At 32.1% G+C, this 15,778-nt stretch overlaps 1 long non-coding RNA gene across 3 annotated transcripts in view; it reads right to left on the bottom strand.

Moving 5' to 3' along the window:
• LOC117286542 overlaps window positions 1–15,778 on the bottom strand; it is a 273,040-nt gene that overhangs the window by 65,854 nt on the left and 191,408 nt on the right. Inside the window, exon 1 of one of the 3 annotated variants that reach the window (XR_004517724.1) lies at window positions 9,790–9,939. The exons of the other annotated variants lie outside the window; for them this stretch is intronic. This is a non-coding gene — a long non-coding RNA (uncharacterized LOC117286542). Of the gene's footprint in view, window positions 1–9,789; window positions 9,940–15,778 lie in introns of those variants that run through there. 3 annotated transcript variants of the gene reach the window in all.

The raw sequence follows: 15,778 nt of genomic DNA, 5'->3' as shown, positions 1-15,778 counted from the left end.
GGTATTTACATATGTGTGACTTATTTCACTTAGGAGTATATCCTCAATATGTATCCATTTTCCTATGAATGAATCTAATTTCTCATTTTTTATGGCTGAGTAATATTCCATTTTATAGAAAAACTGCATCTTCTTTATCCAGTTTCTAACTGATGGGCAAATAGGTGTTTCCAAGTTTTAGCTATTACAAACTGTGCTGCTATAAACATAGGTGTGCATATGTCACTGTGATATGATTCTTTTAATTATTTTGGAAAGATACCCAGCAAAGGGATGGCTGGGTCATGTGGAACCTCTAGTCCCAGCTGTTTGAGGTATCTCCATATTGATTTTCATAGTGGTTGCACCAGTCTGCACTCCCAGCAACCATGGAGAAGGGTTCCTTTCTCCCCACAACCCTGCCAACACGTTTTATTGGTTGATTTCTTGATAGCAGAAGTTAAAGCAGCAAGTAAATGTATGAAAAAAATGTTCCACATCACTGGTCATTCAAGAGATGCAGATGAAAACAACACTGAGATTCCACCTCACCCCACAAAGCATGGCTGCTATCAATAAATCAATTAGTGATATCATTATTGAATGACATAGGACTAATTTTGAGATAATGATAATACACATGAAAATGTAAGGCTAAGAATGTATTTCTCATGTGATAAAATTTGCTTATTACATATATATATATATATATATATATTATAAATTTTAAATATGTTTGAGAAAACCAAGTTATTAAAAACAATAATTAACCAAGATACTTAGAACTGAGGGAAAAGAAGGAAAATATCAGGCTAAGAAGACATGAATCTCCTGAGATATTCTGTCAGAAATGGACTTCACATTCAGTCCATATTGATGGAAGTAATGATGAAAAAAAGTGTGAATATGGTCTGTTGATGAACTGTGAACACATAAGATGTAGTAGAAGAACGAAAGTATTTGCAATTGCATCACATTTACTAATGTAATTTTCAGATACTGTTCTATTATGAAAACAGAAAAAAGATATATAAAAGAGTTACTGTACTGATAGCTGCTCAATGTCTGAGAGAGAGAGAGAGAGGTGTCACCTATGGTAAAAGAGAAGATGTAAGAGAAAAAAATGAAATAGGGTGAGTTTAATGAGTAAACTTTGGGGAATGGAAAAGACAAATGTCTTGAAAATGTCTAGGAAATGGGTCCAGGGGTTTATCTCAGTGGCACCGTGCCTGACTCACAAGCACAAGGTTCTGAGTTTGATCCATGGTACCAGGAACAAAAAGGCAGAAAAACTTATACTTCACTTAAAATTTTAATGTAAGATTGTATAGATGAACATAATACTCCGAGGCTCATCGTCACCAATAATGACAGGCTTGTGATTTGTTTAATTGCAGATGAGGGGTGCAGTGTGCATAGAAATAAAGGCATATAAAGTGGTAGAGTGATTAATCTTTATCAACACGTATAAGACAGCTAGTTACAAATAGCTAGCTCATATCACAAGCAATTTAAACAATTCCCCAAATATAATAGCAAGAAGATGAGTTTGTTTGAAACTTAAATCCAGATCAAATATGTAGACAATCTATCATAATTTTTTATGTCACCACCATCTTTTATGTTGACATGTGCTGAAAACTTGTTTCCTAAAGTAATCATTCTGAAAAAAAAATACTTAAGAGGCAGCTAAAAATAAATAATACCTGCACTGAGTGTAATGTAATGCATGCCTTTAAAAATGGCTTTTGAATTGTGTAATAGAGAAGACCAAAAATAGCAAGTACTTTGGCCCCATGAGTCTAAAATTTTCTCTGACACTCATGTAACTTAAATGCTTAACCATTTTGATGGACTTACCTTATTTATAAAATGAAAATATGGCACTTCCTTGAAAGCATGGTGAAAATTGAAGGCTTCATAACAATTATGCTATTCACATTGTTATGCTGAAATAATACAGCATGGCCACTTAAAAAGAGGAACTACAAATAAAATTATATTGAATTGCATCTAATGAAATTGAACTAGCAAGATAACGATTCACTATGTGAAATTAGCCTTTCCAACTGACAGAATTGTGTCTGTTGGTGTGAATCTGACATGTGCATAAAATATACTCCAATTAAATCTTATATACATGTATTAACATTCATATTATGTTAAATTTTTTATGGCATCAATTACAAATCCACATAGATGTAGAAGAATACCTATCAACACGAAACTAGGTCAGACTAGTAAATGAGATCAAGTAAAACACTTGTAAAATCATGTTAAAATATATTAAGATTTATGATTTGGGTGCATTGCATTCAGGTATGGTACTAAGTTTTAAAAATTATGATCATTGGAAAGGACCCTAATGTGTAGGCTTCTTCATCAGAGGAAAAATAGGAGTATGGAGGAATACTTGTCTAGCACTAATGATAAAAGAAGCCACAGAGCTTCGGAACACTTTAAACATCAACATAGAAGTCTTAGCTTCTTTTCATTCATTTTTTCTTCCATTATTATCATTCTTATCATTTTACCCTCCTAATTCTACAGTAATTGCTTACTGGGATCATGAAGCACTATTTGCCCTGCTGGAATATTGTATTATTTATGCTAGTGCCTGGGAATAAACATAAAATACTCACTTGCAAAACAATGATTCTTTAGCTTTCAGTTAGTACAGTTTTCTTATTTATTCTGTACACTTGTCAGTGGAGAATAGATCTTATGGCTCTTGACAATATTTGATTTTTCACCTGGTCATTAGTTTAGGACTGCTTGTCATTTTCCAGTTGGAATCAAATTAGATGTTAAAAAATATTGCAATTTCTCCTTAACAGAAACAGAAAATCCAAAAAGATAATTACATCTTTATTAATTCCTCAGTAGATTGAAAATTATGAAATCTAAAAAAGATCTGGTTATCATTTTGGTGCATTGAATCCATCTGAGCTTTGTAGGTAAATATTTTGATTCTTTTTGTGTATTTAAATAATGTTTTCTCTTCCCACTAATTATAATCTCCATTAACTTGAAAAGATTTAAATTGGAAGGTCAACTTTAATTTATGGATCACTAAGTGAATTTGACAACTTTGATTACAATATTTAACCTGCAAATGGATAACAGAATTGGGGAATAAAATGATAAATAGTTCACAATAAAAAAGTTACAAATGTGTTCACAATGGTGGTGTTAGAGTAGTGTTCTTAGACTTTTTTGTGAAACTGGAGAGCTCTTTTAATTCATCTGCCTTCCCATTAAGTTCCATTTAACGTAAATATCAGTAGTGCATTAATCAAATTGTTTATTTTTCAAATCTAGAATCAATTTTTACTGTCTTAAAGTTTGCCTAAGATCCAGCTGTTTTAACACTCATTTAGCAAAAATAAAACCTGACGTCAGTGACCAGGCAACTAAATGTGAACCATAATAAAATTGCTACTACTATAATGTCTAGCAGTTAATAAATATCTTTGAGACTTTTCAAATAGTTTTCTAAAATTCATGTCTGTGCCTATAAGGACCATTATTTTTAAAATAACTCACATATATAATCTGTCAGGCTAAATACTTCTTTTGTGAAAATAAATACAATGCTTTTAGTAATCATTGCTATGTATGTCTATAATAGTTTTTCTTAAATAAAAATACATTTTATATTAGAAACTTTAAAAGCTGGACTTCACTTTTAAAACATGATCACTCTAAATTTAATCTTTAATTTGAGTATGAGCAATAAAGTATTGTTTATATTACAATATTCTTCAAGGATTATCTTCTGTAATATGTTCTAATATCTGAATCTTAATTTAAGATCATTTATCTGTCATATGAACATATCTATATTTTATTTAGTATGTTCACATAATAAATTTTTACATTAGATTAATATTTCAAAATATACTTTTAAATGGAGAATTTTGGCTTCAGAGAAACTAAAAGTGAGATTTACTACATGTGTTGGTGTGCATGAGTCTAGAAAGGACAGTTTCATATGTCTATTTTCCCCTTAACAAAGAAAAATATTCCAAAATTAAAATTTTATGCATTATGAAGATATGCATTTTTTACTGATTTGATTAAAATATGCTATTTGACCATGATAATATTACAGGTTATACATGAGAAGTTTCATGAATCAAAACATAAATGAAGTGAAAATAAGGACAGAGGATGAATAAAAATTACATTATATCATATACAACTATACATAAAGAAAATAAGCATTATTTATATACTGTGAGGACAAACAAGCAGGGGACCAGAGATGGAGGGAGGGAAAGAGCAAAGGAAAAGGGAATGGTAAATTTTAATTAAGATGTGTTATGTGGATGGACTCCCCACAAGGAAGTTGTACATCGCTACACACACATACTAATAAAAACGTAAAGTGTGGCAGCATTGGCCGGATGTATAAACGAGATGGCTATGCAGAGATAAGGGAGTTTTGGAGCCACACGCCCAAAATCTCCCATAATGCACAGTTTGAGAGAAAAGACAGCTTTCAGGGTCACAAGTCCAAGTAGGATCCAAACACATTTCCTAAATGAATGAATGGTTTTCTCCTCTCCCCTCCATACTGATTTATCACTTAGATTGGCCCTAAAGTGAATCACATAACAGACCACCCTCACCTTCCCCTGTCCTTCATGGTTTTATATAAAAAAAAAAAAACCCACAGAAGCTTCAGTTCAGGGGGATTTTTTCCTGAGACTCTCATACTGAAGGGTAGTTAAGGAGGCCCCTCTGGGTGTTTTTGGAGTTTAAACTGAAAATTTGACTCCAAGTAATCTCTCAGGATTTGCACTATGCCAGGATTATGAGCTGACTTTGTAAACAAACATACAAAAATATACAATTGCATAACTCACTCCTAGTGACGGAACTTCCAGGTGCATGAGTGACAAGGTTTACATTTTTTTCAGAGAGCAAACAAGCAAAGACAATAAATAAAAACAATCTGGAGCCTCTATGGAACAATCAAATACTGAACCTCTTAAATGTTTCAAAAAATTGAAAATAAATCATTAAAAACATATTAAGGGTATCAGATAATTATGAAATATTGAGGAATAAGTGATTCTATGTATACACCATAAAATTATGTCTACCAATGCTTCTGAAACACCCATCACACATGTTTCAAGTAGTTATATATGAATATCTTAAGGTGATCATTAAGAAATATTGGGTGGGGACTGTATATTTTATATATAATAAAATAGTTTGGCATTTTTATAAAACAGACAAATCAACGAAATGTCACATTTTAATTGTATTTCCGTTTGATATGTTTAATTTTATAGTTTATCTCTTAAATTAAAATATCTATTTGCATGTTTTTCTTAAATCTTGAAGTTGATTCATAATTAAACAGATAAACCATTCTTTATAAACTAATTTATGTAGCATGAAACATCAAGCTGTCACACAAACTTGTGATTGTCTATTTCTTCCTGGATTTCTGAGGGTCACAATTTCATAACCATCGAGGTCATTAGAGTAATATCTGAAGCTTAGTATGTAACTTCTCAGCAAATAATTCATTAACCCATTTGTGTGTCTAATGCAAGAAAGCATATTGTGAACTAATGTGATTCACACTTTTGCTATCATTTTTAAATTGATGAATATTTTATTACCATTTTGTGATCTTCACAATGGGGTAGCAAATGGCCATGTATGTGGCTTCAGTATTATATTGATTCAGCCAAGGTGAGCATTTTTTGATGCACACAAGCAGAAAACAGGCAAATGTATTAAATTAGTTCCAGCAATGTCTATATTTGGGAAATGAGGCAGAATAATCTAAATATATGAACTTTCCATGACATTTTAATAATCTATGTAGAGAGCAATACAAATGTACCAGATAATAGAAAACTCTTCTCGATACTATAAAATATCAATGATGATATAAATGATGGAAACTTAAAAGTAGATGAAATATTACCAATAATTAAACACATCTGAAATAGTCTTTTCCATGTTAGTCACAATAATCTTCAATCTCAGTTCAAATCTATAGCTTTATATTACATATTTCAATATAGATTTAAATCATAGCATTGTTATATCAGGTTTGCTTAAATGAAAATTTCTAGAAATAACTTATTTAAATTAAACTTTTTTTAAGAATAGGAAAATTTTATTGAGGGAAAGAAAGCTTCTGTCTAAGAGAGACAGAAGAGGGACTGGAAAGTGGGGTGCCTGCTCAGCTCACCCCACTTCTCCAAGATGTTTTATACAGCAAAGCCACATGGTGAGGAGGGTACAAAGTGGGACAAAACTATAAGACCTAATGGAAAATTACAAAGTGGGCAGGAGTTGGGGCAAAATCATGATCAGCCAATTGGTCATGGATTACAAGTACAGCCACCCAGGAAATATTAATTTAGTGGGGGTCAAATGGGGGAGCAAGTCACGTAGCATGCATATAAGAATTTTCAGTAAGGGTCGGGGTCAGGGATCTTTCCTGGAAAGGCTGGATTAAGAATTTGCCCCCCCCCAGGTGATTGATACCTATTTAGAATATCAATTACTGCTATTTATCCCTAGGGGAATCAGAAGGGCATAGTAGTTTCTCTCCTTTTAGAATTCTGGCCTTTAATGAATGTCTTGATTGTCCTCCATGTTGGCTCCTTGCTGTGTTGGCTACTTGAGGGTGGCCCTGTCTGACTGCCTACAAGGTATCTAACTCACCTATCTGCAATATTATCCCCTCTGAAGAAGTATCTCTAACTGCTGTGAGGGGGCAAAGGATGAAGATAGCTCTGGCTACTTCCAGCTGAAGAGGGTCTTAGTTGTGATCAGAAGTTAGTTACTCTACAAGGGTCTACTTAAAGGCCTTTGATAGGCACCAGGCATTGTTATCTTGGTAGCTGCATAGTTTTTAAGTCTGAAGGAGACAAAGCCAAAGGAACAGTTAAGAATGCATGAGCCATTTATAAGGTCAGCAGGATTGCTATGAATATAGCCCACAAAGAGGATAAGGAGAAGGTCCTGGCGACTTCAGAATCCAACATAGAAGTCATATTATATATTTTAGCAGTTATTATCTGTTTACAAGGTTAGTCTGGTGGATCCCAGTAAAAGAAGTCTAGCACATTTGTCATTGGTTCCATCTGTATGATTGGAGTTTAGCAGCCTCCAGGCAAGAATAAAGTAAACTTTTAAGAAATTAGTGTATGCATAATCTAAGCATGAGCACACTAGAATGAAAGGGCAGGTTGGCAAGAAAGTCACACTTAGAAATTGAAATAGTGATTGAACCTGCTGGTCTTAGATTCTTTCATTGGTAGAGGTTATCTATAAATCTGATGCTTTGTCATAAGTCTCTCTAGTTTTAGCTGTAAGATAAGAGACAATTTGAAGAACAAATTTTGCTAAGAAATATAAAACTTTAGCTGAGCTCTTATAGATTTTACCATAGTTTTTTCCTAAAGATCCACACCTATGGTCAGCTACTGGTAGAGCTGGAAACTGCCAGAAGGGGTCAGTGACTGGAGACCCTCTTTATATCTTGTTTTATTACTATGGCATTATTTTATACCTCTTTTTGTTATTTTTTTCTTCTGGGTGTTTAAGAACAAATTCAAGTGAGACCTGAGTCAGTCAACATGAACCTCTTGCTATCTATTATCAAGGTCAGTTAAGTCTCTTCACGCATTATTTTGAAGCTGTGCATATTTCTTCTCAGCTACTCTCTCAGTGTCAGCCATCAGTATGGGTCATGGCCTTGCTTGACCATGTTCCTTTCAGTAAAAGAGTGGGAGTCTTTTCCCTTGTGGTGACCCTCTTTTGGTACACAGTGTGTTACAAAGAAAATGCTATCATGATTGTCATGCTAAAATACTATGTGTGGCTCTTAATCTTAAGTTTCTCTGTAATATATAACTTTTCTGTTAACATTCTGCAGGGATTCAACTACTAGAACAACTATGGTTGATTAAAAAATAAATAAATAACAGCCCATCGAATTGTGCTTTATACTTCGAAGTGCTTAATGTCCAGACAAGATTATAATAGTTAAACTATTAATGTCACTGATCTTATCTTCTGGGTGTTCAACAAGTAAAGTTTGGAGACTAAAACTAGAAAGGTAACTGGGCTATGAGGACATCCAATATTTTCCAATATTTTGGCCCTGGCCCCTCAAGGCCTCCAAGATCCAGGACACAAAGAAACCTTTTCTACAGTATCCTACTTCTTTGGTGTGTCACTCAACCTCTGAGCAGGGAGATTGCTGGGCACCAGAGGATAAATAAACTTACTCCTGATGTGAAATATATTTACAATTCATTTAATATTGCTTTTATTTGGCATAAAGTTATATGACCATTGGAGTTTTACTTGTTCTTTTATGATAGATAGAGACACTGATAATCTAAAGTTCACACCTTGGCCTGGTATTAATTCCACATAGTGACTTGCACATAAATTCATTCAAAGTAATAACATCCTATAATATTTTTATTTCTTTCAGCTAAATAATAAATGCAACACATACATATGTATAACAACACATACATATGTAGAAAAAATTAATATCAAAAGTTGGAAAACATAATTGAAATGCCTATTGTGATTCTAAGTCAACTCAAATTTGATAGTTTTTTTTTTCTGTTTCTGAAATGCACAAACAGAAATCATCTAAATATATTCTTTGTCATTTTACATTTTTCACTAGTATACCACTTACCCAAAATAACATATACATTTTGAATATATTATTGTTTTTGTTAGTTGCTCATTTTCTTAAATTTAGTATTTAATTTTTTGTCATCTATTGCTACTAAGTAATTTTGCTTCCTCTTTTCTTTTGGTTGTACAAACTATGTTGCAAGGAATGATTTTCAAATATATCTTTGTAGAGATGTCTGTTTAACCTGATGATAATCAGGTTAAATTGCTGACAGTAAATGACATTGGCCAATGATTTTGAGTGATAAATTGACCTTTGAAAATAATTTCACTTTTTACTACCTTTAAGATGGTATAGAATATTCTGTTTTCTTTTCACCAGTCATGGTTTTTAAAATTCAGTTATACTCTTTTGGTTTAAAGTGTTTTAGTTCCTAGTGTCACTATAAATCACCCCACTCAAATTTTTTCCTAACTCTATCAATATCTTCTCCGCTATATATGACAGATAGGAACTCCTACGTAACAATTGGGTTTGTAACCATTCATTTTCGGAATCTGAATCTATTGAAATGACGATAGCAGAGAGATGTTCAGCCTAGGAAAAATGAGCAACTACAGAGGTTGATATGAGTTAAAACACCACCACATTTGAATGTGTTGAAATACTTTTAATCTGAAAAGCCACTGCTGATAAAAATAGAGCAATGATTGAAAAGTCTTGATTAAGATTTACAGATTGAAATGATTGAAACTTCTAAAACATAAAATATTTGCCCTTTGATACGTAATTTTTCAAAATCCTATTTAACCACATTTGCTATCAAAATGGTATTTTATCCTTCAGAATTATCTTCATCAGCTAAAAATATAAATACAGCGAAATACTCTTCATATTTCTGTGTTTCTTTCCTGATAAAGTAACAGAAGTTTTGAGAAAGAGAATAGATTATTCAGTAGGGTTGAGGCTTGATTCTAAACAATGGTTGGAGCTGGTGCTGATAACGATGAGAGACACTGAGGTTCACACTTGTTAGATGACTGCATTGAGGTCTGAGATGCAGAGCACTGTGACTTGAAAAAGACTCAGTGCTCCTCTCATTACAGACAAGAATAAGAACAGTACCGCAAAGAGAAAGGCAAATGAAGTTTAATTTAGACACTGACCTGAGTCCATTAAGGGATACTCAGATAACTGGATAATCGTTATTTCTGAATGTGTCTGTGATGGTGTTTATGGAAAAGGCTGGCATTTGAATCACTGCACTGAGTGAGAAAGATCTGTTCTCAGCGTGGGAGGTCATCATTAAATCAGCTCATGTTCTGGATAAAATTAAAAAGCAGAGGAAATGCAAATTATCAGTCTCTGTTGGCATTGAGACATCCATTTTCTTTTCATCTTTGACGCCAGAACTTTAGGTTCTCTGGGCTCTGGATTCTATGACTTGAACTGGTGCCTCAGTGATGGTGTAAGCTAATCTTTCTAAGAAGTGTTATCATATAAATTATATATATATATATATATTCTATTTACTATATATTCATATAAATTATATATATTCTATATACATATGTGTATATATTCTATTTACTATATATGCATATAAATTATACACACACACACACACACACATATATTCTATTTACTTTTATCCATCTACCTAACCACTCATCTTACTTTTCTGTTTCTCTGGAGAGACCTGACTAATGTAGAAATTTTGATAAATATTTTTGCAACTCACCACTGATGTAATAACTACTATTAATGTGAAAGAGGTACCTTTGTATTAAGTCTTATTCTTCTGTGTCACTAGCAATAGCATCACTTGTACACTGAGGCAGCCCCAGCACTTCATGATCCTTACTACACAAAATTAGCTACTAATAGAACAGTAGTGCTTTTTACTAAGAACACATGCATTCTTACTATTTCTAACTTCTCATAGTAAAGCAGCACATTTTTAATTAAAATATAAAACTGACTAGGATGGGAATATAATAGTTTCCCCTACTATGATTGTAAGTAACATATTCAAAAATTTAGAAATTCTAGTTTGTTTATAGTGTTATCATTTATTTTAAAACACGTATTTATTTAGTTAATTCTTTAATTCTATTGGTGCATTTTAGGTATGCAATATGATGACATTCAACATTGGGAATTTGTACCTTTACTTGATATATCTCAGTTCTTATTTTTTTCTCCATTCCCCTGCCCTCCCTTCAACCCCTATTTACAAAGATTTTGTTTCCATTTTTTCCTTTTCTCATATCTTTTCCATTCCCTTCTTCCCTTTTCCCTATTCCTTCTATTTCCCCTTCACTTTGGACTTTTTCTTCCTACTCCACATTACCTGTTATACATTTTGATCCTCATTACTCTGACTGATTCAAAGGAGAAAAATGAAAATGGATTTTGGTGATGAACCATCAGATACTAAAATATAGAAGTGCACTTAACAATACTAAGTGCATTGCAAAAATTGTGCTTGGAAGTGCATCTACAGTTACTTGATTTATACATGATTTTAAAAATCTCTGTGCATTGCACAACTCCTATATAAGTATTTAATAATTTTTGGTAAATTAATGGTTATTGATATAATGATTTCTAAAAAGAAATGAAAATGTATCACTTCACTGACAAGAAGTTTGCTAAAAATTTCACTCTGAAATATCATATGTTGGGCATCATTTTTAATGCATAAATATAAGTAACTTTCTTTGATATTCTCTAAGTGTGGCAGGCACAGCAATTCCTGAGCTGCCTGAAGAAAACTGAAGGATATTAGTTGATACTGATTTAAAAGAGATGATAGTTCTATTGCTATATTTCCTGCTGCAGCTGTGGTTTCCTTAGATAAACATTCAGTTATTGGCTATGCCACACTTGGCTTCCTTTTTAAGGCTGACTGCATTATATTATGCCAATTTGGATGCATCACATTTCCTCAGCTCTGACATTCCAGGAAGGTAGAGGAACAAAACCCACCTTAAACTTGGAAAAGGTCACTCCCAAGAATTAATGTTAACAATGCTTGACTATATCATAAACTATCTCCTGTATCCAAAGAATAATCAAGCTCCAACAATACATGGCACCTTTTTTATTCCTAAGAAGATTTAAAAATTAAAAAGAAACAAAAAGGTAGTATCATAATTAAGTCATACATTTCTCCAAACTGCAGGAAAGTTCGCGAAGGTAATAAGTAAAAGCTTGAAGAAAAATGCAACTTTGAATATTTATGTTATTGTTTATTATGAATGAGACTGACAGAACTAAATCCAATCCATCTGTTCAATTTTACCTATGTTTAAAGAAAATAAATGCATATTAAATTTTTATCTTGTATGTGTCTGTCTTTCACCTTAATACATAAAATGTGATTTTATTTGAGTATGATAAAAATTAATTTTGTTGTGATTTCTGTTTAAATAATGGGCAATAAATAAATATTATCAAGTGTTCTCTTGGATAACAGTTTCCAGTAGGCTCATGCAAATCAGTAATCCTTGTGAGGTGTATTATGTAGAAACTGACCAAGTAAATTAAAGATCAATTCAGGTGTCTAAAAACATTTAAACAATTAACAGGTAATTCTAATACACAGACAGATAATTGAATGATTTTACTTTCCTTTTATAACAGAACGAGGATTTTTTATAAGAAACAGTACATTTTCTAATCCTTCAAGATAATTAACAGAATTTTTTTTTTTAGATTTACAAAGTTGGAGTCCTGAATTTTTAAAAAATGGGCATCTGAAATGAACAGACATTTCCCAGAAAAAGAAGTAAAAGTATCAAATAAATATTGAAAAAATGTTCCACATCACTGGTCATTTGAAAGATGCCGAGGAAAACAACACTGAGATTCCACATCACCCCAGAAAGAATGGCTGCTATCAAGAAATCAACCAATAACAAATGTTGGCGGGGTTGTGGGAAGAAAGAAAGTTTTCTCCATTATTGATGGGAATGCAGACTATAGTGCAACTGCTATAGAAATCAATACGGAGATACCTCAAAGAAATAGGACTAGAGGTTCCATTTGACCCAACCATACCTCTGCTAGGCATTTTTCCAAAAGAAGTAAAAGAATCAGACTACAATGATACATGTGCATCCATGTTTACAGTGGCACATTTTGTAATAGCTAAAACTTGGAAACAGCCCAATTGCCCAGCAGTCAGAGACTGGATAAAGAAGATGTGGTTTTTCTATAAAATGGAATACTACTCAGCCATAAAGAATGAGAAATTAGAGTCATTGACAGGAAATGGATGCATATTGAGGTCATACTCTTAAGTGAAATAAATAAGTCCCACATGTAAATATAGAATATTTTTTCTGATGTGAAAACCTATAACTGTAAATAAGATCCTAATGGTATAATTGACAATATGATATAGGAAAGAAGGTGCAGGGGAAGTGGGAAGGGTGGGGGAAAGGAAATAAGGGAAAAGAAAAAAATATGAGAAAATGAAAAAAATGGAAATAAGATTTTGTAAATAGGGAAGAGAGGAGAGGGTGAAGGGAGGGCAGAGTTATGGGAAAAATGAGAACCAAGACCTGTCTTGTAAAGATACAAGATCCCAATGATGAATGTAACTGTACTGTATACCTAAAAAGTACCAACAAACTCAATGAGAAAAGAAGCAGCAGCAAAAAGAAAAAAAAAGTTTGTGCATTGCTAACATCTAAAAAAAAGTTGAGATTTTGTGCAATTATATAACTTACCTAAATTAATTCTCCTGAATGGAGCAATAATTCCAGATGGTATTAGAAATATGATTAAATATGTGACATTAAATTAACATTTTCACAGTTGAGTTCCCAAACAACTTATTAAAATGTTAACACCAGTGTTTTAAAAAATCTTCCAAAAGCAAAAGATCAAATCATACCAAATCATTTTATGAAAATTTTATAGCAGAATTTTTTATCAGAATTCAATACTGAGAAGATAAAGAAATACATGACTAAATATGAAGATACGCTCTTTGAGGCAATGTAAAGAAATAAAAGCAACATAACCAATAGCATTAACTTCAGATTCTCACCAGGAATTTAATAATAGTAATCTGCTATTAGAACATTTATCAACACTGTTTATCTTCTGAAACATTAAATGAAATAAGATAATTATATCAATTATTGCCAATAAGCTATCTGATCATCTTTAATAAGATTTCTACTTGCAATGATAAAAGAGAAAACAGGCGATGTTTGTTTTAAATTTTTTACAAAATTCAAAATCACTTCATTTTGAATACAAACCATACATTTAAATAAGTAGCAGATACATTTTGTTATTAAAATTATTATTTTAATTGACTTAAAATAACACTTTTTAAAAATTGAATGTTGTGCATTGGTGGCAACAGATTTCATTTGTCCAGGAGAGTCATTATTTCTGCCAGAAAACTTTAATATCTAGGGACTGCTTAAAAGGTATGGCCTAGCATTTAAGATAAATTTATAAATAAGCTATTTCTTCTTTTGAGATAAATATATCCATTCTATAGCAATTAACATCAAAGTAAAAGAGGTGAAAATGCTTTCAAATTATTGACAAAATCTTCAAATGTCTAAGAATAGACTAAAAATAAGTAAACTTCTCTAAGGAATATACAAAATATGAAAATATAGGAAAATACAATGTCCTTGGCTATGAAACAATGTCAATTTAACTGTTTATTTATAATACATAAATAGTAGCAATTACAATAAAAATAAATGTCTTTATTTTTGTATAATATTTAATTTCATCAAAAGGGTTTGGGCTTTAGAAAAGTCAAGAAATTTATAAGCAAAAGAGGCAGAAAATTCTGTAATATACAAATGTATATCAGAGATGTCTATCAGAAATGAATGTAAAATGATAAATCTTAAAAGCTACATTGAGTTTGATATTAAAACACATGGAAATTTCACAGTTGCATGTACTTCACAGCTGCATTAATAAATAACAGGAAAAGTGACTAAATATAAAACTTTATCATAAAGATTAACTATTAAGTGATATGTGTCATATTTAAATGTTTTCTTTATTTCTTTACCTCACTGTAGTGCTGGGTTCTGTACATATATACAGTACAAACATGCAAAACCCACCAATTTTCAATTGTTCTCATCAATGAATGTAGCTGATATTTTCTCACCATGTTTTAGTGGATAAGAAAATTTATAGTTTTGATTTTGTGAATATAATTGTGTTTTGCATGCCGACTGCTTTAACTATTGCTGAATATTATCTAGTGAAAAATACTGCGAGTGTGACAGGAAGTCTGTTTTTATTTAGATTTTTTATTTATCTAAAGGAGATACAATGCTTTGCTTTCAAAATTCAAAGTTGAAATAAATGAGTAATTAGGTCCATCAATTTATATAGCATAAGCTATATTAATAAATGTTATTTTATAAAATACATGAAAAGTAGAAAAATCATTTAAATATAAAGATATTTATAGAATTACTCTATAAAGCTGACCATATTTAAAATGATTGCTTTAATGAATAATACTAAAATATATTTACAATAATATGTAACAATACCAACAGGCATGACTACGTTATTACACATTTTAAGATCCTTCCTTTAACAGGTCAATCCTTTCATGAAATAGGCATTCTAGGATTTTTCCATCTCATTCATTTTACTAACCATAGGTCATGTTAATTTTAACAGTGGTATCAATTATTTTCTGTATGCCTCATTTTGGTGATGCTCTGTGATTTGTCCAGCATCCCACCCCCATGAATGTCTTGCTTACCACTGTTCTCCCTATTTGCTCAAAAGAATAATTTAATCTTTGAAGAGACACTATACAAGATCTGGGGGACAAGAATTTCTTTTCCTTTCTGACTTTATTTTACCTATTCCCAAGCCACTGCATCTCATGGCGAGTTCTAAAAATAGGAGGTTTCAAATAATGTTCATATTATTAAAACAAGTAATTTCAAAGGAGATTTAATCGGGGTGTCTTTTTGTTGTTGTTAGTTTTTTGAGACAGGGTCTCATATGTAGTTGAGACTGACCTGGAACTCACTATGTACCCCAGGCTGGTCTCGGACTCACAGCGATCCTCCTGCCTCAGCCTCCCAAGTGCTGGGATTACAGGCATGGGCCACCAAGGCCAGTTTAGAGTGTCTT

Source organism: Fukomys damarensis, unplaced genomic scaffold (assembly GCF_012274545.1).
Source record: "Fukomys damarensis isolate Sample0158 unplaced genomic scaffold, DMR_v1.0_HiC HiC_scaffold_17, whole genome shotgun sequence".
Taxonomy (NCBI): Eukaryota; Metazoa; Chordata; class Mammalia; order Rodentia; family Bathyergidae; genus Fukomys; species Fukomys damarensis.
This window is presented reverse-complemented; position numbering and strand designations above follow the sequence as displayed.